Below are 26,610 nucleotides of genomic sequence, written 5' to 3' on the forward strand. Positions count from 1 at the left end.
TTTCCTAGGTTAGCTTAAAGGTTGCAGGGTCTATTTTGAGTATAAATCTCTCTCCCCGAGTTAGACCATGATGGTTGCATTTCCTCGTGTGCTTTTTGGTTCTTGTTACCTTTAAAGCTAAGATCATTTTACATAAAAGAATAGTATCACAAAAAGTAATTCTCTTGTGAATTTGAGATATTTCAAATTTTAAATTTGCAATTTTTTCCCTCTCACTCTATTACTTTCTGTGTACATATTTGATTTGTAATGTCCCGGATTGGTTAAGTCCCTATTCCCACATTAGATGGGTATGAACTGTCACAGAGATCAGGTGCATGAGTGCAAGGTTTTAGGTTAGTTCTTAATAAGTGGAACTAAACTTTACAATGAATCCAAGAAATTTCAATTATAATCTTGATCAATGCTTTTGGAGTATAAGCATAGATATGACGAGTGCTTTCATTTTGTCATTAAAATTTTTATCTAAACCAACGTAGTAATAATGCCATGTGGTGGTGCGGCACTGCAATGGGATGATTGTGATGAGTAGGGCTGCTTCTCGTCCTATATAGGCTGGTAGCTGCCCTTTTGACACCCCGTCCCCGGCTAGGCGGGAGGCCATTTAGCCCCCCACCATTGATCCCTATCACTTCATCTGTCGTCGTTGACCGAGCAGATTGATTTTTCACCAGCCCGTCCACATATTGGCCCAAAATCAATATCAAAACCACAAAAGTTCCAAAAGTCTCCAAATCGCAAACAAGAAAATCAACACCCAGAAACTCGGTCTCTGTTTGCTTGAAACAAAGACCTTTCTTTGTTCTTCTACTTGAGATTAGCTCGGTTCTAATCAAATCAAGTAAAAAAAAATGATAATCTATATAAACCAATAGAACGCATAGATCAACTTCAAAAAATACAGATCAACCCCTTTACATGCCGAACCGGCAGAAGAAAGAAATGAGAAGAAGAAAGGGGGAGAAAACCTAGAAGAAAGAAGCATACTCGGTTTATGTAAAAGAAAAAATAAGAAGCAAATTAAGAAGAAGAGAGAAGAAAGAAAACAAAGAGCAGAAGAAAAGAAAGAAAGTTGTGCCAGTTGGTTGAAAGGAAACGAAGATCAAGAAGAGAAAAAGAAAGAAGAAAAAAATAGAGGAGAATGTGGGGGCAGTAGATCAAGGTTTAGAAGAGATGTTTATATATGTAGGCGGACGAGTATTTCATAAATTCATGGACAGAATTTTAACCAACCCACCACCTGCCCGTTTTAGTGAATATGATGAGTGTACCCGCCTACCGACCCGGATTAACGGGAGGATTTTTCGATCGTTACCCTCAGGCCTCAGGGCAGGTGGGTTGGACCGAGCGGGCCAGGGAACGGGCACCTGGTGCCCAGCCATTGTGATGGTGGGTGATATGTGATAGAGGTGCAGGTATTAGGCTTTTTCTAATTATAACTTGGAATAATCTTTATGGAGTATAACCACATACGTGGATAGCACTTCTCTTAGGTCGTAACATACTCTACCTCTGTCTACTATAAACTCTGTACAAGTACATCTCAACTCAATTCATGCAAATTAATTTGTAATAGTTGAAGAAGAAGAAAAATAATAAGAAATCTATCTGTCTACTATAAATTAAAACATGCACGTATTGATTACCTTTTTCCCTTGAAATCCTGTTTCCTATGCAGCCTTTCCACCAAAGAATGCCTAAAATGAGTAATAGCGCCGATACTAAAGCTCCAGTCACAATGAATATTGTGATAATTTTGCCATTATCAGGGGGATTATCTGCAGAATTGAACAAATGGGCCAGCTCCAGTACTGATCTATCAAATGTGAATTTATTTATTCTTTAGTTTTGCCATCAATCTAATTAGAATTTATTATATATAACCCTCGGGAATTATTACCATTTTCTATAGAGATAGCCGATATGAGAGGACCATATATTCCTCTTGTTGGGGCATTTGTTGTCCCTTTGCCTGCCCAATGAAAGCGGATATGTAAGATTTTGTTACTCACAACTGCTTTAACTGTCTGAACTAAAGGTTTGTCAACCCCTCCTGCAGTATCTTCAATATCAAAATCCTTCAACTACAGTTTTCCCTGTAACAATTATTTCAACTCGATAAATCTGGGTAATATGTATGTTTGTGTGTGCATTTATTTGAATTTCTTGCCTGGATATAAACATCAAATATCCGTCTTCCAAGACTGCAAAATGATTTGTTTCCTCTTATTATTATCTCTGCAAAGTGTAGCGTGACGGTATATTTTCCATTTGCCAAGCAACGCGCATAATACGTGAGAGAAAGAGGAGAGAGTTGTGCGCTTGTGTACAAGTCAGGGCTGTTCATTCCGAGTATTGACGCATTATTTGCTATGTATTCAATCGAGCTGGCATTAACATCCCAGAAATTTCCAGTGGAACTGAATCCCCAATTCTCTCCGGTGCGATAAAATCTTGCCGCACCTGATGATGCATCTAGATCTGCTTCGTATTTAATGTTTCCAATACTGACTTCGTTTCCACCGCAATTTATATGCACCGAAGTCCAGTCTACACATAAACAACATCCTTTTAATATAGGAATTAAGGATATATAGAACCAAACATCATAGATTCACCGTTAGATACAAGGTCTTAGAGGGTCATGTACAAGCTGCATGCATGCAATTACCTTTTTATAAAAAGTGGGACCTATGAGAAAAAGTAAAGAAGTAAAGCCTAATTAATCCCACTTATTTTTTGTGTTTCACTTTAAAATGATTTGCACAGGACAGACTGGAAATCTAAAAATGATTTGTGCAAGTTCATGCAAATCTTGTACAAGTCTTTTAATAAAAAGAGGAATTAGATTATACTCTTTTTTAATATAAAGGTGCTTATATCCACTACTAGGCTTGCATACCTTTATACCTGGCATTACTCTAAAGAGGAAAGCTTGGCGATTGGATTATTAAAGTATAAGTTTGATCAAAATCTGATTGTAAGGTATAGTTAGTACCTTTTGAACAATGAAGGTTCTTCGGGCACTCGCCAACTGATCTATATTTGGGTTAAACAGTACAAGAATGAAGGGTGCATGATGAGCTCATGAAAAAGTATAATGGAAACGGGAAAAAGTTGGCAAAATCAAATTAAAAGGAAATCAAGATGGTTATTATTGTAATTAAGTTCACAAGTTTAGAAGCTTACGACTCCTGTCCAGAGAAGCTTTCAAATAAATTTCTGATGAAACAAGAAATTAACTAGTCAGCTTAATTAGAAAACCTAGAAATCTTTAAAGATAAGTACAGAGTATGCAGTACTAGTCACGTAGGCTGAAATTTAGATTACAAATGGCGAAGTTTTTCTCAGTGTGTCTCGACAAGATGGTGGCATAGAACTCTCTAAGAAGTTATTGTAAGAAAGATCTAGATCACTGCAAATGGATGTACATATACATAGTTATTAATGTTAATAACTCTGCGTACATTCAAAAATTAAGGAAAAAAGGAAAAAAATTAATAAGGTTACAGAAACTTGAAGTAGAATTTAAGATGAATTTATGTACTCGTGATAATCTCTTCGTTTGATCCAGTCCGGAACTGTCCCGTTGAGCAAGTTGCTTGTCAGAAACCTGTTCAAATAGCAAGATAATCTTACGTACTCTGGTTAATTAAAGACTACCAATCGATTGGCATCGAAACCTAACACTAAACTTTCAGGCCAGTTACCAATAGTTCAATTTACCTTTGAAAATTTCATTATGATCAATTCAGGCTGGGACCAACAAACATTATCGAGATTTATAATCATTAACAATGGAAGAAAATTCAGAGGGAGAATACTTTTTGAAATAAGCACAAAATGGGATACACAAACAGGGTGGAATACTCATAATATGGGTACAACCACCAAAATAATTCCCTTATAATATGTATATTCCTACATACGTACGGTTTCTACAGAATCACAGCTACAGGAATTAAAGGCCTCTATGCCTCATGCTCCCATGAATTAATATACATGATTTTATATTTCTTTCAACTGCATCCAAGAACAGATAGATGGAAGCTATGCAAAAGTTAAAGATAGATAAGGATCTGTTTGGTTATGGTGAAATCTCAGCTTGCATCTTTTCTGACAAGGCATGGAACAAAAAAGCCAAATCATGTCACTATCTTTTTCCCTTTGTATGTTTAATTTGACCTTGTAGTACTTGTTCATTATTTATTAAAACTTCTCCGAAATATAGCTAGATTTGAATCAACACATACAGGTGCTGCAACTTTGCTCTATCATCAAACTCTGGAACACTTCCTTCCAATCTATTGAAGCTCAGATCTCTGCAGGGTTATAATGATAAAGTTGTCAGTGTACAAAAGAACAGTAAAATTGCGTAGAGATTAATGTGGTTTAAAGATAGAATCACGAAGACAAAATATATATACAGGAAAATGTTTTTCGCTCGATCAGAACATGTTCTATAAGTAAGCTAATGGACATTTCTTTCCAATGAAAACATTATAATTTATTGCTGAGACGACAGCTTAACAAAAACTACACGTTGTTCATAGAAATTGACAACTGCAGATAGGAGCCTAGCAAAAAACAAATACAACCCTAAATAACTGCTTTCTAAAAGGAACAGAATATCAAAAAAATAGGATAAATATTAATGATCCGGAAGAAAGAAATAAGGACACTATCCAGGTAGGGAGAGAAAATAACTTCAAGTACAGCTAAAGAATGAGGGAAGGAAAAGAGATCGAGAAGTTCCTGGAATTAATACAAAGTAAAGCCTCGAATTCGTCTACTGTCGTGCTGCTATTTTCAGAAGTACATGACCTCATTATAACGTTTCAGAGATCTCAAATCCAGTAAAGAATGAGAAAAATCATTCAAGAGTATGGAACATCCTTAATAAGAAGGAAATTAAAAAAAAAATGTAGAACCATAAAAAATCTAATTAGTACGTACATATATTAGTACTTATGCTACCCAAAACAGAAAGAAAACAGGAAAAAAAAAAAAAAAAAAAAAAAACCAACGTTCTCGATGAAGATAATTAATTAGCAGTGTCCCCTAGTTTCTGGAGTTTCGAGTTATGTGTTGCATTGTGGGCTGTCAATCCAGCAGAACGAAATTGGTACTCGTGAAAAAAAAACTGATATTAGGAAAGACAAATTCAGAATTTGATAGAACTCAACCTCGCACCACGCAATTACAGACTGTAACGCCTCAATGGAAGGCCCAAACCACATGGCCTATACCCCAAAAGGACTAGTCAATGATACAATTAGAGCCCCATTGAGACCTTATAAAGAGCAAGAACTTCTCCTTCCCAAGCAATGTGGGATCTCATACACAACCTACCCTTATCCATATCATATGGGGTATTACAATCTATCTCCTTTAAATTCCCGACGTCCTCGTCGGGCCTCTCCATTATAGGTGGCACGGCTCAAGTCCCACATTTCTGGTTGGGATAGGCTCTGATACCATTTGTAACGCCTCAATGGAAGGCCCAAACCACATGGCCTATACCCCAAAAGGACTAGTCAATGATACAATTAGAGCCCCATTGAGACCTTATAAAGAGCAAGAACTTCTCCTTCCCAAGCAATGTGGGATCTCATACACAACCTACCCTTATCCATATCATATGGGGTATCACACAGACAGCGGTTGTAGACACACCCCAAAACTAATCTATGAAATTATAATGATTGAACCATACTGAGTTTGTCGGTCAACCCAAAACTAACTGGTGGAAGGGTAGAGACACTAAAGTCTTTTATGACATTGATCATTGCATATTGCTGGCTTGTTTTTAGGGCGATCGCAGAGAGTGGTATAATGCACACAACCCACTTTGGTTTTTCTTTCATTAGAAAAAGAAATGAGACAAACAAAAAGGTACAGAAGAACTACAAAGTTTGGAGATGTGGCATTTCTTTTGATATGTATCCCGGAATTTGTCCTAAGAGATTGCAGCTCCTTAACATCCTGCAACGTTGAAGAACATCATCTAAGCAAAAATGCTATCACTTTGTATTGCTGCAGTTCATAAAATTTTGTGGTAGAAGATGACTTACAATCTATTCATGTTTGTCATGGTAGTTATAAAGTTCGGAAATATAGAACCCTCACCAATTAAGTCACTAATTCTTCTGTACAAAATTGCATCATCCACGACTGTTATTGTCTTAAGCAAGAAATCTTATTAATTCTTCTGCACAACTCGATTCCCACGTCATGATTTGTGTGAATTCGTTGGATCATCAAAACAGAAGGGAATGATAAGAAAAACAAAAATAAAGAAGTCTTCGGGCTTCCGATTCCATATTTGTCTTTGTTTACACCGTGATTTATGCAATGATTTTAAACAATTTTTGTTTATTTTTAAGAAAATTCGTAATTTTTGTTTATTCATATTATACTATAAATTACATAAAATATTAAGGAAAAATTTTATTTAATAAATACTAAAATAAAATCACGGGACTTGTCCTGCATGGCGGGAAGAACGTGCCCACCCCTACAGTACCAACTTTCACATGACCAATGGGTATTCTTCCTTGACTTTGTTTTTCATACAGTACTTGGTCTTTTTCACACCGTGATTTATGCAATGATTTTAAACATTTTCCTTCGCTCTCCAGAAAATCCATACCCGGTTTTTCTCTTCTCTTTTTTTCTCTTTCTTCAACTTACTGCCAGCTTTCAAATGGCCCATGGGCTATGTATTCATTCTTGACTTTCTTTTTTTTCCTAACTTTATTTCTCTTTTTCTTTCAATTCCTCTTATTTATAATTTATTTTTTCATTTTGAAAATTAATATTAAGACATTTTATTTTACTGTGCAGGTTAACAGTTTTATATACAAGCTGTGAAGGTCATAATTAGATAAATCAGGTTCTGTTGTTCTATGTTAATATTTATTTTATTCTAAAATATTAATAGGCATAGCAAGATTTTAGATAATAGATATTAAATACTGTTATTTTCTACTAAAAAATATGCATGATCTGGATATGAGATACTTAAAAAAATAAAAGAGAGTAATAGAAAAATTGATTGAATCCAAAAATGATATTTAAATAAATTTGTTACTAATAGTAAATAAAATATAACAGAAAATTTAGGTAAAATATTTATAGATAATCAAGAAATACATTAAAAATATTAAAAGATAATGAAATAAAGTTTATTATTAAAAAGTTAAATTTTTTTATATAAATTTTATATTTTTTTAAAAAAATTATACAATATTTACGCATACTATAACTAAAATATCATTTCTCATTTTCTTTTCTGAATTGATCAATTGGTATTTGGTAATAGTCAAAATTGCATCGGACAATATTTATTGCCGATAGCTCTTGGGAAAATTATGGCCATAAAGATGCTACCGTCTTCAACAATGCGTTGGGACACTAGCCAGGAGGCTGGAATCTTCCTTGCTGTGCATGCATGTTTACTGATCCATGGAAGACCTTGACTTTACAATGGTACTTAGGGTTGAAAACCGAAGGTTCGGTTTTGGTTTCGATCCGAAACCACATCGATATCTTGAAATGATATGAATCTTGACCGAAACCGGTCAGTGAAGGAGGAGAAAACCATCTACATCAGTCTCAGCGTAACTCCGGTCGGTTCGTTGGCATCTTCGGTGGCGACAGAGGTGGCTACGATTTGAGAGAGATGATGTCGCGAGCCACGTGGTGTGATTTGAGAGAGAGAAAGAGAGCGAGAGAGAGAGATGGCGACAGAAGTGGCTGCGACTAGGTGCGCCGTTAGACACTGAGAGAGAGACGGCTGCGTGCGCCTTGCGCCGTGAGAGAGAGATTGAGAGAAAGGTGGGGGCGGTGCTGTGAAAAATCAGAAAGAAGGAGATGAAACGAGGAAGAAGAAGGGTGAGTGCGTGTGTTTAAACCCTAGAGTAAAACGGAGCCGTTTGGTTTAATCCAAACGGTGCCGTTTCCTTTATATTTTTTTTGAACACTAAGTCTCAAAACGACGCCGTTTCACTCACTTAAGTGAAACGGCGTCGTTTCATATATGTATAATTTAAAAAAAAAAACATTTGAAGTATCGATCGGTTCAGCGGTCCAGTCCAGGCTCAAACCTGGACCGAACCGCTAGACATCGGTTTTGGCCAAATTCAACCGCCAGCAGACCGGTTCTACGCCGGTTTTGGCTGGTTCCGAGCTCTGGCGGCCAGTCTGAGTTGGTCCCGATCGGTTTTACGATTTCTTGTGCAGCCCTAATGGTTCTTAAAGACCAGTTTCATTTTGTAAAAACTCATTTGAGAAAAGGGTAGTGATAAGGCCACCTGTTACTATCCATCTCCTAATCTACCATCTAAATGTATTTCAAGTTTTTTTTGTTTTTTTATTATTTTCTTTTAAATATTTTTTAATATTTTTAATCATTAAAAAAATTAAAAAAATATATAACTTTACTAATACTGACTTCTTTAATTATTAAGTAAATTATTATTTTTAAATTAAATATAAATTAAATAGAAAATAGATAATAGTAGGAGTAACATATTATTATTCTTGAGAAAAACTTCTAAGTTAAGGATAGATTTACACCTGCAGTAATATCGTGACAAGTATGTTTTTTTCACAAAAGATAAACTTCTTCATCATTATGTTTTTTACACTCATATATCTTCCACGTCGCTTTCTTTCTTTCTTTCCCCCTTTCTCTCCTCAAGCGACTGCATTTTTTCGTCCTCTCTTATCTCTGCCATATGGAAATCCTTCATTTACTCTCATTAAAGCTTCTTTTTCATTTATAATTTTTTTTATAAGTAAAAAAAAATATAATCAGTAGAGATCAATTCACAACAAAAATCACAAAGACAAAAATAAAAAAGAACGTCAAAATGAGAGCTTTTGTATAAATAATCAAGGATGGAAGAGATATACCAGTAGGGACAAACTCAGATCTAGATTTTTTTCGCACATCTAGAGAAAGCCATTAAAGCTCACATCAAGCCTTCTTAGCATCCTCAAGTAGCAGGATTTGAAGTTATTGAACTCATTGAGATATGAAAACCTTGTTAGGTTGAGAGGTTTCTGTTGCTCAAGGGCTAGCAGGGGTGAATGTTTTCTCATATATGATTTTGACCTAAATGGAAACCTGTACTAATACCTTGACTTAGACGATGGAAGCAACATAAATCTTAACTGGTCCAAGAGAAATTCTGTCATTAGTGGAATTGCAAAAGGTCAGTCCAAAAATGCAGCAATGCGGAGAAAGAGAGGATGAAAATCACTGAGGAGAGTGAGAGGGGAGAGAGAGCAATAAAGGAGGTGTATGGGAGAGGTAAGCTGCAATCAGTTTTATTTTTTCACTGTAAAATACCATACGTGGCATAATATCATTGAAAGGGTGTAAATCTACTCTTATCACTCATCCGGCCCCAAGCGTTTCTCAATTCATTTATATTTCATGCCATTGTGTCGAGTACTCTAGCAAAAGCGCACCAATGAAGAGCCTGGATGAATAGGAGAGCGTAGACTTTAATTTCAATCCTCTCTCTTAACAAATAAGTGAAAGATGCAATTTGCTCAGCAGTAGTCTGATATCCTAATTGGTGGGAATATTTGGATCCTTGGGTGACCAAGCCCACGACTAGGAAACCAGCCCAAAGCCTTAGCCTAGGATTGATTGAGAAGGTCACGAATGAAAAGCTCATAACCAGGACCACGTGGCGGATAACACTCAAGAAGTTGGAGAGCTGATCCATAGTTGGTGCGATCATCCTAGGGAAGATAACTCTTACAAAACCGAAAATATCCTCCCCGGTTCATACGTGATCATGAAGGATATGCACACGAGATGATGATTAGACATACACTTATTCTCATATTGTATTACTGAATTAAGCATCGGAGTCTCTCCAGGGCAACCAGTGCCGTCTCTTTATTGTCGCAGGTCATCCGTGCAGTTAGTGGTATGAAACATGTCATTTACACTAATGTTAGTAACATAATTCCTGGGTCTTCAAAACCCATTAATCATCATATATAATTTATATAAATCTCATTGAAGCGAGTAGGTCGAGGGCCATTGAGATTCCCCATTGGAGAGAGCTTGTTTGGGAGGAGAGAATGTAATCATTTGAGAAAGGAGAGTTCTTTGGGATATTCACTTCGTTATCTTGTTTTCGAGTTTTAAGTATTCGCTTGCTCCAAAGTTTATATAAGAGAAAATGGAATGGGTAGATGGGAATATCCATTCTCTCCCTTTCTGATGCAATCTCAATTTTTTTTAATGAAGAAGTACGGGAAGGGAATTGAATGAAAATTTATAAAACACTAATTGATGAAATTCCTATCATGCCTTATATTTTGTTATAATCTAAAACGACCCCATGTCATTTTCGTTTGTAGGTTTTCTTTTATTATTCATCTCATTTTCTCTCTCTTCACCCATCCATTTCATTCAGGTTTCGTTTGGATGTTGAAATGCGAGAAAAAATCAAAATTGATCCATAGTAACTTTAATTGTTTGTGTTAATATAAAAAATAACACAACAGGCCGGAATGAGAGAATAAGTCATTCATGACTCACTTTGACGATTTAGGCCTTGATAGGTGTGGTTTAGAGCCCCCAACGGCAATTTGGAGTGGCTATACGACATCCGTACGTATATTCATAGCAGTTAATAGAAATTAAATGCAGAGAAAGTAAAAGGGAGGGAAATACATAGATTAATATGGTTCGGCGGTGAGCTTACGCCCATGGATCGTTTAGAGGGCAAATCCACTATAATATGATTGTTTCATGGTCTCTCATCCTCGCTATATAGTAGAAGTTAGAGATTTATTTCCTGGAGAATATCTTCTCTCCAGAGCTCTTGTCGCCAAGTTGAAGAGGCCGAAGAAGTAGTTGAAGTCCGAAATCATCTAGAAGTTCCCCCTTTAGTACGTTCCTCCTTGCTTTACATCAAATATTTGCCTCCTTTATGTAACATCAAAATTTTCCTACTGACAGCCTTTCTTTTTCCTAGCCTCTGTCCCCTTCTTTCCTCCTCTCACACTTCCCTCCTGATGAGATCCCCACCTTTGGGCTGGGCCTAGAAGACCATTCTAGGCCTTGGATATTTTATCCCCTTCAATTTGAATGCAAAATGGTTGTTTATTTACATAATTATCAAGAGAAATATATTTGAAAGTCCATCTTAAAAATTATCAAGTGAAAATGATATGTAAAAGTTCATCTAGTCAAGAAAGAATTTGTACAAATAAGAAGATGTAAATGCAAGGCGGATGTAAATGTTAGATTACCATTTATCCAAAAAGTTTAAATTGATGGGATAAGTAATGATTTAATATGGTATTAGAGTACGGGACTTGAGTTCTAGTTCCTATTCTATACTTCACTCCATTAGTTAAATATTTCTCGTGAGAGAGCGTATTGAGTTGGAGTTTGGCTTACACATGAGAGAACGTATTAACGATAAGATATAATGTAACGACCTGGTTCAATAATTCTAAAGTCGGAATATTGATATTTTTTATTGGCCTAAATTATATTTAATGGGCCATATTAGATAAGCCCACGAACGATAAATTATTAAAATTGATTAGGAGTTTTAATTTGGCTTAAGAACTAGGTTAAATCCCATTTATTATTTATTGAATAAGTTAGACTCATTTTAGAATTTAAAGATTGGCTATTAGAAATTTATTTCAATTTAAAATCATCATTGATTGAAGTACCCTATGCAATCTCAGTCACTGCTAATCCTACATTGAATGAACTACTAGATCAAGTTTTTAAATTCAAACTCTCTTTTTGAATGATTGTGATCGAGTCCAACTCGAACTAGAACTCGAACTCTTCGGCAACCTATTCCAACATGGATACAACTTTACAAGTCATCTTCATGGGAAAACTCTTTAATCGACTGCCTTCTCCAACTCAGCCATGGACATCTCCACCTTCCACTAGGATTCATGCCCTAATAGAACTCTCTTACAATTCTACAAATCATCTTCATATTAAAACTCTTAAATCAAATCCTTATATATATACTCAGCCCCATGCACTTTACGTGTATCTTAGTCATGTTCAATCCCCAATGTAGTTTCTTTTTACCCAAAATCATGCAGAGCACCTCTAGTCTACCAGCATCCCTCACGTTTTCTCTCTCATTCTAATTCACGTGATCGAATTTCATGTCGGAAATATTGGATTAACGCTACGAGGTAAGTAGTTTGATCATAAATTAAAATTATCATACATTAGCTAGTTGTATATTATTATTATTATTATTAAAGCTAGTTCTTTGGAAGACAGTGTTTACGTACCACGCATGTCAAGATGTTTGCAATCACGTCATTCATCATGTTTCCTTCCATATATTATAACTATGTATGTATTATGCATCTCACATTTCATAAAGCACGAAAGCTATCATAAATTCAAGTGCAAGATAATACCAGATTAGTTATTTAGATGACCATTTAGATGCATGGTACCAATGCAGTTTTAGAGTGGGCGTGCAAACCACTGACTCAAACGTGGTCCACTGCAATACGCCAGTACGCCAGAGTACTGCACAGTCAACTTCCTTTGCTGCAACAGGGAAAGTTAGTGCACAATCTTGCACACAGGGTTAAGTGTGTTGGCCAGCCAGATAAGTCAGCTTAGTTAGTTAAATCATATCAATTAAACAATTTAGATAAATCAAGACACGTCATGCATAGCATAAGCATCAGTATGGTCAATCATGATTTTAAGTTCTCAGCATAAAATGTTTTATGAAAACCTTATGTTAAGTATGTTTACGTTATTATGAGTTTCTTATTGAGTCATCGACTCATTTTAGTTTATTTTTATATTTTTAAACCACCCCATATTAGAATATTTATGAAGGTAGAGCTGTAGGACGAAACTTAGTCTAGGGAGGCATGACAGTGGTCTAGGTCATATACAGAGATTTTAAGTTACGATTTTTATGGCACAGATTTTGAAAAATTTTAATAAATGCTTCTACGTAATCTCATTGGTGATTTCAGTATTTTTAATACAAAACGACTATATTTATTATAAGAAATCTTTGTACTTGATGCTTCCTAATAAAATAAAAATATTTTTTAGTTAGATTCAATAATAGCACTCTGACTTGTCGAGTGATTTTCTTCTTAAACGTGAGGAGTGGGATGTTACATATAAATAATTAAATCTAATTCAACATATAAGTAGTTTATCTTCTCGGCAAGAGATAATTTAATAGTTATTAAAGTGAGCCTACAGTAGTCAATATCTTCATGCCATCGATGCTCTTGTTTTTATCACACCCAGGGGCGGAACTAGGATTTGGTGCGTGGGGGGTGATTAGCAAAGTGTGTCGTATGTAAGGGTAAATAGTAACCGATATTTAAGGTAGCAAAGTATGTCACCGACATTTAACATTAACCATATAAGGTTGTTATCTAGGAACAAACTAAATTATTAAAACCACCATCTATACCTCTCACTTGAGCTCCATCGGACTCAAGTGAAAGATAAAAATTAAGATAGAAATAGCCATGTAAGATTTTTTGAAGAAAATGATAAAAATTAAGTAAATAAAGATAAAAAAATTTTGTTGAATCTAAGATTAAATATTGTAAAGTCTCTAAAATATAGATAGAAATAACTATGTGAGATTTGTTGCATTCACACATAATTGTTAACTTGATGGTAGTATATATGTACTTACTAACAAAACTAATTCAAACAAGTAAGCTAGTGGAAGACTTAAAAGGAAAAGTGTTAATAAATAGGAAAAATGAGTTGTAAATTTACCAAATAGCTTATAAAAAAAAACCAAGATATGTTATTACCTCTTATGAGATGTAAAAAAAAAAAAATTGAGAATGTGAGATTTTATTAATGACAAAAAATAGGTATAATTATGAAAAAATTATTAAAAAACTAAAAGAAACCTAGACAACTAAGTACTAAATGAGATTTTTTAAAATGTTTTGGGGGGCAAATCAGTGTTTTTGGTACCGTACCGTACCGGCCGGTACGGCCGGTATATGCCTTACCGGCCGCTCGGGCGGTACCGGGAATATATATGTTCCGTTTCGTTTAAAATACCGGGTGTATCGGCCGGTACCGGCCGGTATTTGATGTTTCGACCGAAACACCTATTTCGGCAGGTACGAAATTCTGCACCCAGTGCAGTAGAATGGCATTTTTGAAATTCTAATAAACTTTCGAGGGCAATTTTGGACTTTCACGTATTAGGGTTTCTAAATTTCTCCTCTCTTTTTCGGTTTCACACGTTAGTTTTCTTCACTTTTTTGATTTCTCTCTTCACTCTTCAGCCTCAGCCTGCAGCCGACCAGCCTCCAGCCCTTCACTCTCAAGCTCTCAAATTTTATTTCTTTCATTTTCCTTCAGCCGGCGGCAGCAACAACAGCTCGCAGTCGCACCGTTCGTTAGCCGCAAGTCGCTGTCCGCCGTCGTCTCTGCCCCCTGATAATTTTCGAAATTAATTTAATTTTTTTGTTAGTTTTTTTTTTTATAAATAAATCAGAATTGTATTTTTAAATTTTATAGATGTTTTAGATTATATTTTTAGTGTTTATTTGTTTTTAGATTCTACATTGTATCTATGATTCTATAACTTTGGGTGATTGTCTATGGCCTATGCAGTCGGTATTTTGATAAAATATCGTTATTGTGGCACTCTATTGAGTCTATTCTACTCAAAACGTGTTTTATACTTTTATTATCTCCAGTTGCAATTTGGTATTAATTCGGTTCCAGTATGGCCTACGCAGATGCTTTATTATATATATATATATATATGAGGTATTTTGATTTTTGTCATTTGTGACTTATAAGCAAAATCAATAATAAAATATATATATATATATATATATTCTTATTTATTAGCTAAAATTCAGTGGGTGTTTGGTACTTTGGTTTCTGATGAACCTAGTATTTTTTTAAAGTTAATCATGTTTGGATTTGATATTTTGATGAATTTCTTCTAAAATATATTTAAGTGTTAATTTTAATGACTATTGAATTTCTTCTTTTTTTTAATTTTGCTTACTTATAAGTGTTAATTTTTTATACTTTGATAGTTAAAAATGTCTAGTTGTCAATCAACCGGTGGTATGACTTCAACTCCAACACTTGCTCCTGTAAGATCAGAAGATCCAGCATGGGCCCATGCACGTGCAGTGCCAGGGGTAAAAAATAATACTGAATGTTTATATTGTAATAAAGTAATTAGAGGTGGCGGGATCACTCGGTTGAAGTATCATCTAGCTGGGATTCCAGGCGATGTAGAATCATGTAAAAAAGTCTCTGAAGATGTAAAATGGCAAATGAATGAGTTGCTTAATGAAATGAAAAAAAACAAAGAGAAGAAAAGAAAGATAAGGTCTGATGATATTGATGATAGTAATAGTATGGAGGGACAGTCTCAGCTTTCAAAAGGTAAGGAGAAGTCGAAAGAATCTGGATCTGGAAAGTCAGTGAGGGAATTGAGTAGATTTTTTGCTCCAAGAACAACTCATGGGGCCCAACCTTCAATTAAGAGTTCTATGTGTTCGAATGAGATGATTGTAAAAGCAAAAATGGTTGTAGCACGCTGGTGGTATGATGCTAATCTGCCTTTCAATGTAGCTCATCCAAGTTTTATCAACCAGCTATCGATGCCATGACTGCCATCTGGGCCAGGATTCAAGGGCCCATCTTTAGATGAGTTGAGAGGAAATTTGTTAAAGATGGCTATGGATGAGGTTCGAGATTATTTGCAACAAATTAAGAAGGTTTGGAATGATACCGGTTGTTCACTAATGGCATATGGTTGGACAAACCAGAAGCAACAATCAATAATCAACTTTCTAGTTTATTGTCCGAAAGGTACAATGTTCTTGAAGTCTGTTGATACATCTGGTCTTAGAAAAGATGCTGAAACATTATTTAATATATTTGATGAGGTTGTTCAAGAGCTGAGAATCTTGTGCAGTTCATAACAGACAATGATGCAAGTTATAAAGCTGCAGGAAAAAAGTTACAACAGAAGTATGGCTCTTTCTACTGGTCCCCATGTGCAGCTCATTGCATAGACTTAATGTTGGAGAATTTTTCTGATCCAAGATATTTTCCCCTATTGATGATACTATAAAAAAGGCAAAAAAGATAACAAAGTTCATCTATAACCATGGTTGGGTTTTGGCATTGATGAGAAAAGACTTTACCAAAGGTCATGATTTGTGTCGTCCTGCAATTACAAAGTTCGCGACAAATTTTTTAAGTATCCAATGCTTGCTCTTGTTTAAGAAAAAACTCAGACAAATGTGTACTTGTGATAAATAGATTGCATCAAGTCATTCTAAAAGCAGCATAGGGAAGGAGATTGCTGAGATTGTTTTAGACGATAAAGAGTTTTTGGCTCAATGTCAATTTATTGTTAAAGTTAGTGAGCCTTTGGTTTGTGTTCTACGACTTGTTGACGGGGATGAAAAGCCTGCAATGGGATACTTATATGATGCAATGGAAAGAGCCAAAGAGAACATAAAAGCAAGATGCAATAACAAAGTTAGTTTATTCAGTCCATTCACCAGGATTATTGATTCTAGATAGGATAGGCAGCTTCACAGTCCATTACATGCGGCGGGTTGTTTTCTTAATCCTGAAATTTACTATAGCCCCAACTTTAAAAATAAAAATGATGTTGTAAGAGGCTTCAACAGCTGTGTTATGAAGATGGAACTTGATCCCGATAATCAAGACAAGATCATTGCAGAACTTGACTTGTATAAGAATGCAGTAGGTGAGTTTGGACATTCTTTAGCAATCCGCCAGCGTGATAAGATTAATCCAGGTATTATCATTTATCAATATCATTTGTTAAATAGTGTGACTTTGTACTTTAAATTTTATCTTATCTTATTTTTACTTGTATTTAAATAATAATTTATAATTACATTATTGTTATAGTTGCATGGTGGACCCAATTTGGTTGCGAGGTTCCAACGCTTCAAAGGTTTGCTGTTCGAGTACTAAGTCAATGTTGTAGTGCAACTGGATGTGAGAGAAACTGGAGCACATTTGATTTTATTCATTCGAAAAAGAGAAATAGATTAGTGCATAAATGTTTGAATGACTTAGTATTTGTTCGTTATAACTTGAAGCTGAGAGAGACGTAAATTTTTTTAATACTAATGTTTTCACTATTGAAAAATATATAATATTTTCACTTATGTTTGATTTTATTTTGACAAGAGCATAAAAATGGGAAGAGTTACTTTAGATCTAATCAATCTTGAAAACATTAATTTGATGGAATAATGGGTGGGTGAAGAATCTGAACTTCTTGATGGAGAAGATTTGGATTGGGCAAGTATTGAGGAGTCATTAGCCTCACTAAATGAAGAAGACAATGATAATGTTGGTATTGATGTTGTTGACGGTGATGACGTTGATGAAAATATTTTGATTAACATATCGAATCCTGATCCTTATTGTCTTTTTGATGAGGATGAGTATCTTTGATGACGTGGTGACGTTAATGATTTTATCGTGATAATGTTGGTGTTTATAACTTTATGTTAGTTATAACTTAAAACTTAAGACTTGTATTGAGAAGTATTGAGTTTATGACTTATTTTGTTGTTATTTTCGAATACAGTTAATGCTTGTATATATATAATTTATTCAGGTATAAATTATTCCGAAACGGTACACAAAACGGTACCGGTACGGTACCGGTACCGAAACGATATCGGTACCGAAATATTATCCCGAAACGGTACACGAAACGGTACCGGTACCGAAATATTTCGTTTCAGTGCCTTGACCGGTCGACTTCCGGTACGGTATTCAAAACTTTGGGGCAAATTATCTTTATATTAGAATATCTTTAAAAAAAACCATATAATAAAACATATTTTTGAAAAATTTTGGGTGGGCTATACACCAACGTAGATCCGCCCCTGATCACACCTTACCCAAAAAGTTTTAGATTTTGATAGCTGCAACGTCTCTGAAGAATACAAGCTAGGCCGTGGTTTAGGTATTAAACAAAGAGTAATGGCCACAATAAGCCTGGTTTGATTAATAAGATTAGATAAGATAATCTGTTAATTGTAATTAAATACTTTATAAATAATAATAAAATAGTTTGAGTTAAGATATTTTATAGAGTTTTAAAAAATGAGAAAAAAAGTTGAATAATAATTTTATAAAGTTAAAATATTATTGAGATGAAATTGGATGAGATTAAATGAGATAAGATGAGATTTCACTATCCAAACTAGGTTCAAACAAATTCATGTATCCAATTAATTAGAGAGAGAAAGAGAGAATAGTGTGGTCATTTTACTGACATGGCTTAGGCTGCTGACTGAATAACAAAACAAAAACAAGAGACTTACGTTAATCTTTGCCTTGCCCTTTTCTCTCTCTTTTGTTTTAGAAACAAGATGCAGGACTTTTTAAAACATAAATTGACAATCTATTTATAGATGACCATGCATGCATCATGCTGAAACATATTGTCAATCAAATCATAATTGTGATTTAAGATTCTACAAACTTATTAGTATGTTTAACATTGAATCAATAATGGCAAGTTATCACTCCCATATTAAGTCAAAGAATTAGGCTATATATAATCAGTCACTTTTGTGTATTATTTATATACTCAACTGATGTGATTGACTAAAACAATTATTTTATATTAAAAAAGTGATGCAGCTAATCATATTAGTAAAATGCGTAAAGAATACACAAAAGTGACTGAACATAGAATTTTTGTAAGCGAAATATCATCCTCAAAATTCTAAGAATATTTAGAGATTTAGACGCTCGGTAAAACAATATTATATAGTTAAATTCTCTCAAAAAACTACTAAAAACGCTTTTGTTTAACTAACCAAAATCCTTTTCTTCATTTAATAATTATGCGACACAGGTAAGAGTTTTTCAAGATTAATTTGTAGAAAAAGAACTATTATTAGAACCCAATTTAGTATGATGACAATTCACTACTTTTGTTCCCTACGTGATATTGTGGGTTCAAACTTCAATATCATGATGATAAATGAATTTGGGCAGGAGACAACCATGGAAAAATTGAGACGGAAACAATGTTTCATTAGAACATTATTGTCTAAAAAATGATTGGGTCACGAGGCCAATCACATGGAAAAAGCCTTGAAGCGAGGTAGTCTAGCGCCACTGAGATTATTATTTAATTTTCCATTTCTTTTCTTTTATTTTATTTGGGGTAACCAGTTGAGATATCTCAAAACTTCTCATACTTTTTATTTTTAAATATCATTCAATCACAAAATATTTTTAAATTTTAAATTTTCAAAATTTTCATCTAATCATTACTTAATCATTATCTAAAAATAATAACCAATACAACTTTTCTAAACTTTTAAACACAATACAAAAGTCAATACCTCTTTTTCAAATTTCAAAATAAAAATAATATTAAAATTATATTCAAACAACTTTTTAACTTTATAATGTTTTTATTCAATTTTTTTTCTCTCTTTTCCCAAACTCCCATAAAACATCAATTCAAACTATTTCACCATTATTCACAAATTATTTCGATACTACTCATAAATCATTTTAATTTACAAATCATTTCAGTACTATTCACAGAATTTTGTAATACTATCCAAATGAGCCATAAAACATCTAAATAAGAAGATTGAATTCATTTCCATTGTACTTATTCCATTAACTTCATCATTTCTATTCTTTCATCTAAATGAGGTCTTGACCAGGTTGATAAAGAAGCAGGTTGAATTAGGCAAGATTGTTCCTTTTTCTCATCTAAGAGGTACTCCTGCTATTTCACATCTCCTTTACGTGGATGATATTGTTTTATTTTCAAATGGAGGAAATGCATCATTGAGGGCAATTTCAAATGTCTTCAAAGTATATGAAGGGTGGTCGGGTCAGGTTGTAAGTAAGAGTAAGTCCTCCATTTATTTCTCTAAACATATTTTAGCATCTCGGAAAAGAAGCCTGCTTAGAGTCTTGGGATTCTCGGAAGGGAACTTTCTTTTCGTGTACTTGGGAGCTCCGATTGCTTCAGGGAGATTATTGGTTAGGCATTTTGATTTTATAATTCAAAAGGTTCGAGTAAGGCTAGAAGGTTGGAAGGCAAAAATGCTATCAAGCGGGGCTAGGCTATTGCTTATTAAACATGTTATCCAAAGTATGCCGATTCACTTGCTTTCGGTGTTGAACACTCTGAAACATGTCATTAATAAACTTCATTCCATAATGAGTACCTTTTTTTTGGGGTAGCATTGATGGCAAGCCAAAGAGGAAATGGTACGCATGGAGGGAGATGTGCAAACCAGTATTTGAAGGAGGCTTGGGTATCCGGAATTTATATGAAGTCCAACAATCTTTATACATGAAATTGGCCTGGAATTTGATGTCTCAATTATCTCTTTGGGCATTTTTGTTTTCAAAAAAATATGTAGCAAGTAGGCATATAACAGAAATTGATTCAAATAAAGGAACGAATTTTTGGAGAATGATTGTGAGATGTATTCCTTTGGTTTTGGAAAAGTCAAGATGGAAGGTTAGAGATGGTAAGATCTCATTTTGGAGGGATAACTGGTCGGGTTTGGGTTCTCTGGCTATTATGCAAGAAATTTTTAAATTGCTGGATCTGCAGTTGGCGGAATGTAAGGATGAAAGAGGATGGAATAAAGAGCTGTTTTCCAGGTTGTTGGGTAATGAGCAAGCTACAAAGATTGTTGAGAGGCTTGGCAGAGTTAAACCAGGTGTTGATGCCCTCATTTGGCTCCCTAACAGTAATGGTAAGTTCTAAACTAGTAGTGCAATGTAGTGCATTCATACTCGGGTTCCAGTGTTGCATGGGCAAAGTGGATTTGGCATCTGACATTCTCAAAGAAAATCTCAGTTATAATGTGGAAAGCATGGCATAACTGTTTACCAGTTGATGAGGAGGTTTGACGATTGAATATCCCCGTGGTATCAAAATGCAACTGTTGCTTAACTGGGCATGAGGAAAATATTGATCATATATTAGCTAAAGGAGAGCTGGCTAATCAGGTTTGGGCGAAATTTGTTTCAGTAGTTGGACTACCTTCTTTGCAGGGAAAGCCATGGAGGGAGAGAGTTGAATTCTTTCACAGAAGGGCGAAGATGTCTATTAAAGGGGGTCAACTGATTGGTATCTTGCCTACCATAATTTCTTGGAGATTGTGGTGGAGAAGATGTCAAGAAAGAACGGAGGATAGAAGAATTTCTCTTGATTCAGTAATTGCTGCGATTAAATTTTGGCTGGTTTGGGTGGCCTTGAAAGTTAAAGAGTCCAAGAGAATAAGTGCATGTGATGAAATTGTTTTGAGGAATTTGCAAATTCCTTTTAAATCTCCACCTAAAAACGTAGTAAAATTTGTTCAATGGAAGAGACCGATAGTAGACTTCGTGAAATTAAATATTGATGGATGCTCTATGGGGAATCCGGGTGAGGCTGGTGCTAGTGGAGTGATATAGAGCTCTAATGGTAAATTTATTTGTGGCTTTGCTAATTTTCGGGGAGAACAGACCAATAATGCTACAAAGGTGCTAAGCATCTTGCATGGCCTTTGAACTGTGAATCTAATGGGGTTTAGAAAGGTGGAAATAGAAATGAATTCAAAATTGGTGGTGGAATGGTTGAAGAAGAAACGTTGTAGTTTATGGTATTTGGAGGATTTTTGGGAAGAGATAATGTAAAGATTGGAGGGGATTCAGTTTTCAATTAATCATATTTTTAGAGAATCTAATGTCGTTGCAGATGTTTTAACAAAAATGGGTGCTAAAGGTTTGAATAAGTTATGGGTCAGTAATGATGGGATTCCAGTTTCAATCAAAGGTTTAATTAGACATGACATAGGAAGTGTTCCTTATAGTCGTGTTTGTTCATAATGATTCTTGTAATTTTTCATTGGTTGTCTTTGCTTATTTTAGGGGAAATAAGTGTTCCGCTGGGTTGATATTTTTTTGTTTTTTTATTTGTAAGTCCCCAGCATTGATGAACTATGCATATGGTATTCCTTAGCCATAAGTAAGGACTCATTAATAAACTTAGGCGGGGATCACTCATGGACATGTGATCACTCTCTCTTTTGAAAAAAAAAAAAAAATTCTTTCATCTTCCATTTTTCCTATTTCAATCTATTAGAAAAAATATATAAATGCAATGTGGATGTGATTGTTAGATCACTAATTACCGTAGAAGTTGCAATAAATGTGATAAGTGATGATTTAATATGATATTAATGTGAGACCTAATCCAAAAACAAGGCCCATGCCCTCTAAAAACGCCAAACCCATTTACCAATAACGACGTCGTTTTGGTATCCCCTACACACAAAAACCCTAATTTCCCTTCCCCATTCTCTCTCTCCCCTCCTCATTGTCTTCCCCCTCTCCCCATGACCAACTTGCATCACTCAAACCCTTGCTTGCACTGCAGCCAGGTTGTTGGTTGAGCTTTGCCACCCCTGAAAATCGCCCACCTCCACCAACTAAGACCAAGCATATTCGACCTATGAAGGGCCTTTTGCTCTAGAAATGGTGTGGAAACCATCCCCTTCCACCACACTGCTTAAGCCGAGACCCCTTCCTTGTCAGTACCTCCTCCCTCTCGGTTTCCCCTCTCTTTTCACTTGGTTTCCCTCCTCTCACTCACACTCTCACTTCCTTCCTCTCCCTCTGATTTGGCATCGCTGCCACTATTTGCTGTCTGCACATCGTTTGACCAAGACTACCTGTAACACCCCACACCCCAAGTTTAAGAATAAAATCACTTTTATAAATTTTTAGGGAAACTGGAGTGCTACTGCTGAACTTGACTTAAAAATATTTTCTTTTATTCTAAAAAAAGTGCCAGGTACAAAAATTTCTTATAGTAAAAAGAGTCATTTTGTATTAAAACACTGAAATCATAAATGAGAGTGCGCAAAAGCATTTATTAAAATTTATCAAAGTTCGTGCCATAAAAAATCATAATTTAAAATCTCTATACATAATCTAGGCCACTGTCACGCCTCCTTGGATGAAGTCCCGTCCTGTAACTCTACCTTCATAAATATTTCGACTTGGGGTGGTTTAAAAACATAAAAAGAAACTAACTTGAGTCGATGACTAAATGAGAAACTCATCATAGCGTAAACATACTTAACATAAGGTTTTTCATAAAATATTTCTTGTTGAGAACTTAAAATCATGACTGTTCATATGTATGTTATGACATACATGATTTATCTTAGCTTATCTGACTTATCTTACTTATCATATTGGCCCACACACTTAATCATGTGTGCAAGGTTATGCACTGCTCCACATCCCGCTGTCGCAAGGGGAGCCACTTGTAGATGTAAAAGTTTGGCTATGACTAAATAACTAAGTTGACAAGTTTGGATAGGATTTGGTGGCTAAGATGATAGAGTTTATCCTATCATTAAGTTTGCAATTTTGGATGAATGTAAATTATTTATTGACTTTATCTATAACAATATTAAGTTTATTTTTGAGGTATTAGAGGTTGTTCAGATAAGTCATAAGTGTGAAAATCAAGTCCCAATGAATTTTCACTTATCCAGAGAAGAGGTTGAACTGAAATCCATTACTGCAGAGAAGATTTATATCGAGATGTCAGCATTTTGTAAGGAGACGTTTTCGCGACAGACTCACCCCGTCAGTAGAGTCCTACTGAAACTAAAACTACTTTCAGATTATTTATTTAAGGGATCCTACTGGTTAGGATTTGTAGAGATTAAAATCAAAATATTTTCTAGAGCACTTTCCAGTACATATTTTGGTGAGAAAATTCCTTGGAGAATTTTCATATTGTGTCTCTCAAAGAGTGTGATCGTGCTCCATGTTGGAGAATTGATTGGTCGAGTTTCAGCTATTGGAGTTCCAGGATAAAAGTCAATGTTTGAAAATCGTCAGAGGTTCTGGCTGCTATTGCGGTAGAAGACAAATGGATCATTTGTCTGGTCAAGTAAGAGTGTCAATTGACAAAGGTTTTGTAATTGAGCTTTACTTGTAATTGATTTTCAAAAAATAAAATTGACTTTTCTCAGTTTGGCTGCCCCGTAGGGTTTTACTTTTAAAACTTTTTTTAAAGGGTTTCCCTTTGATTCCAATCTTGGTGTTATGCAATTTATTTACTTTACGTTATTGCTTAATTATTAAATCAATTGCATGCTTAACGACTAGCCAATTTGTTGAGTGAATTAGTAGATATTTTCACTGCGTTACAGGGGTACTAGGGTAATTTCACCACTAATAGTATTCTAGCATACTATGGTAGACCACACTTAACTCCACGACTTGCACATCCACCCATAAATCGTATTGGTATCATGCATCAGAATAACCATCTGGTTAACTGTTCTGAGCTTATTTTACACTTGATCTTATGAAAGTTTAGGTGTCTTATGCTACGTGAGATGTATGAGATGCATAGTACATATATAACTATAATATAGGGAATAAAACATGATGAATGATGTGCTTGCAAATATCAGGACATGCATGGTAGATAAACATTGGCTTCCAAAGAATGGGGTTTACTAATAATAATACATAATTAGCTAACTTATGTTAATCCTAATTTATGATCAAGTTACTTATCTTCTAGTGTTGCTTCCTAAAATTGCTTATGCCTGGTAAACAGACCGCTTGATGCCCCCCATGGGTGTAACTTTAAGGTACACCCAATCTCCTTCTTCGAATGACAACTCTCTTATTCTTATGTCTGCATAACTCTTCTGGCGACTTTGCACTACCACCATCCTGTCTCTTATGATCCGGACCCGATCCTTTATCTCTTGAACTAACTCTGGCCCAAGAAGTTTGGTTGGAAGTTGTTGTTGTACACAAACTCCGAGCGGTAAGTGATTCCCCCAGCTACCTTTGAATTCCGAGGCAAAAGCTCGTAGCATGCCTTCAAGAGTCTAAATAGTGCGCTCTGACTGGCCATCCGTCTTAGGGTGATAAGCATCGCTAATCTTCAACTTAGTGTCCATGGCAGCCTATAAGCTTTTCCAAAAATGGGATGTGAATTTCGGGTCTCGATATGAAACAATAGTCTTGAGTATCCCATGCTACTAGACTATCTCTTTCACATACAAGCACATTAGCTTCCCCAATGTGTTGGTATTAGTGGCAGGTAGGAAATGAGCACTCTTGGTCAATCGGTCGATAATCACCCAAATTGAATTCTTCTCGCTGGGAGTTCTTGGCAAACCCATAACAAAGTCCTTAGCAATATCATCCCATTTCCATTCTGGAATCGAGAGGGGTTGAAGGTTACCGGTAGGTTTTTTGTGCTTAGCTTTGACTTGTCAGCAAGTGGTACATCTCTCAATGAATATAGCAATGTTCCTCTTCATTCGTTCCCACCAAAAATTCCTATTTAAGTCTCGGTACATCTTCGTATTTCTAGGGTGAATTGAATAAGGAGTCACATGAGCCTCTGCTAAAATTCTCTCCTTAAACTTTGAATTAGTGGGGGTCATCCTATGATTTCGGAACAAAACAATAGCATTCCTATACAAACTGAAGTGTGTAGGTCCTCTTGATTTTTTGAGTCTCTTCTGGATATCCAGTAGCTTCGCGTCCTTCATTTGAAGAGTTTTCAATTCATCAAAATCAACAACCCGAACTTCATGCATAGAAACTAATACTTCCTCTTGCTGTGAACTCTCTACAAGAAGCCTTCTCATCCCGTAAAGGAGAGAGTCTAACCCTGACGGCTCAGCTTCATCTACCAAATGGGACTTCCGACTTAACGCATCAGTAACCTGGTTCGCCTTCCCAAGATGGTACTTAATCTTGCACTGGTAGTCGCTGATTAACTCTAAGCACCTTCTCTGTTGAGATTTTTCTATGTGAAGAGATGCTTCAGGCTCTTATGATCGATGTAGACCACACATGCCTCACCATAAATATAGTGCCGCCAAATTTTAAGAGCAAAAACCACTACTGCAAGCTCCAAGTCATGAGTGTGGTAGTTCCTTTCATGATCCTTCACTTGGCGGGATGAGAACACATCCCAGCCAAATTTGGAAGCATCATTGAAAACCACAAACGGCTTGCGCGGCTCTGGAAGTGCTAACATAGGTGTCGGAGTCAATCTTTTCTTCAATTCTTGGAAGCTTGTCTCACACTTCTCAGTCCAGACAAACTCAGCATTATTCTTAGTTAGGGTAGTGAGTGGTCCAAACAATCTAGAAAACCCCTCCACAAATCTCCTAAGTACCCTATGAGTCCCAAGAAACTTCAAATCTCGTGCACTGATGTGGGACTCAGCCAGGCCAAAACAACTTCCACCTTATTGGGATCTACAACCACACCCTCTTGAGGAATGACTTACCCCCTGACTTCATCCAGCCAAAACTCTCATTTGCTGAGCTTTGCATACAATTGGTGTTCCCTTAACTTAATCAAAACCAACTGTAGGTGACTAGCATGCTCTTACAAATCTCGATAATAAACCAGGATATCATCAATAAAGACCACTACGAAAGAATCCAGATAGGGCCGAATCACCCGATTCATCATGTTCATAAAAGCCGCAGGGGCATTAGCTA

General features: G+C 35.5%; 1 pseudogene; it reads right to left on the bottom strand.

The window, feature by feature from the left end:
- LOC121268110 overlaps positions 1 to 26,610 on the bottom strand; it is a 75,226-nt pseudogene that overhangs the window by 15,273 nt on the left and 33,343 nt on the right.

This window comes from Juglans microcarpa x Juglans regia, chromosome 5S (genome assembly GCF_004785595.1).
Source record: "Juglans microcarpa x Juglans regia isolate MS1-56 chromosome 5S, Jm3101_v1.0, whole genome shotgun sequence".
In the NCBI taxonomy this organism is placed as follows: Eukaryota; Viridiplantae; Streptophyta; class Magnoliopsida; order Fagales; family Juglandaceae; genus Juglans; species Juglans microcarpa x Juglans regia.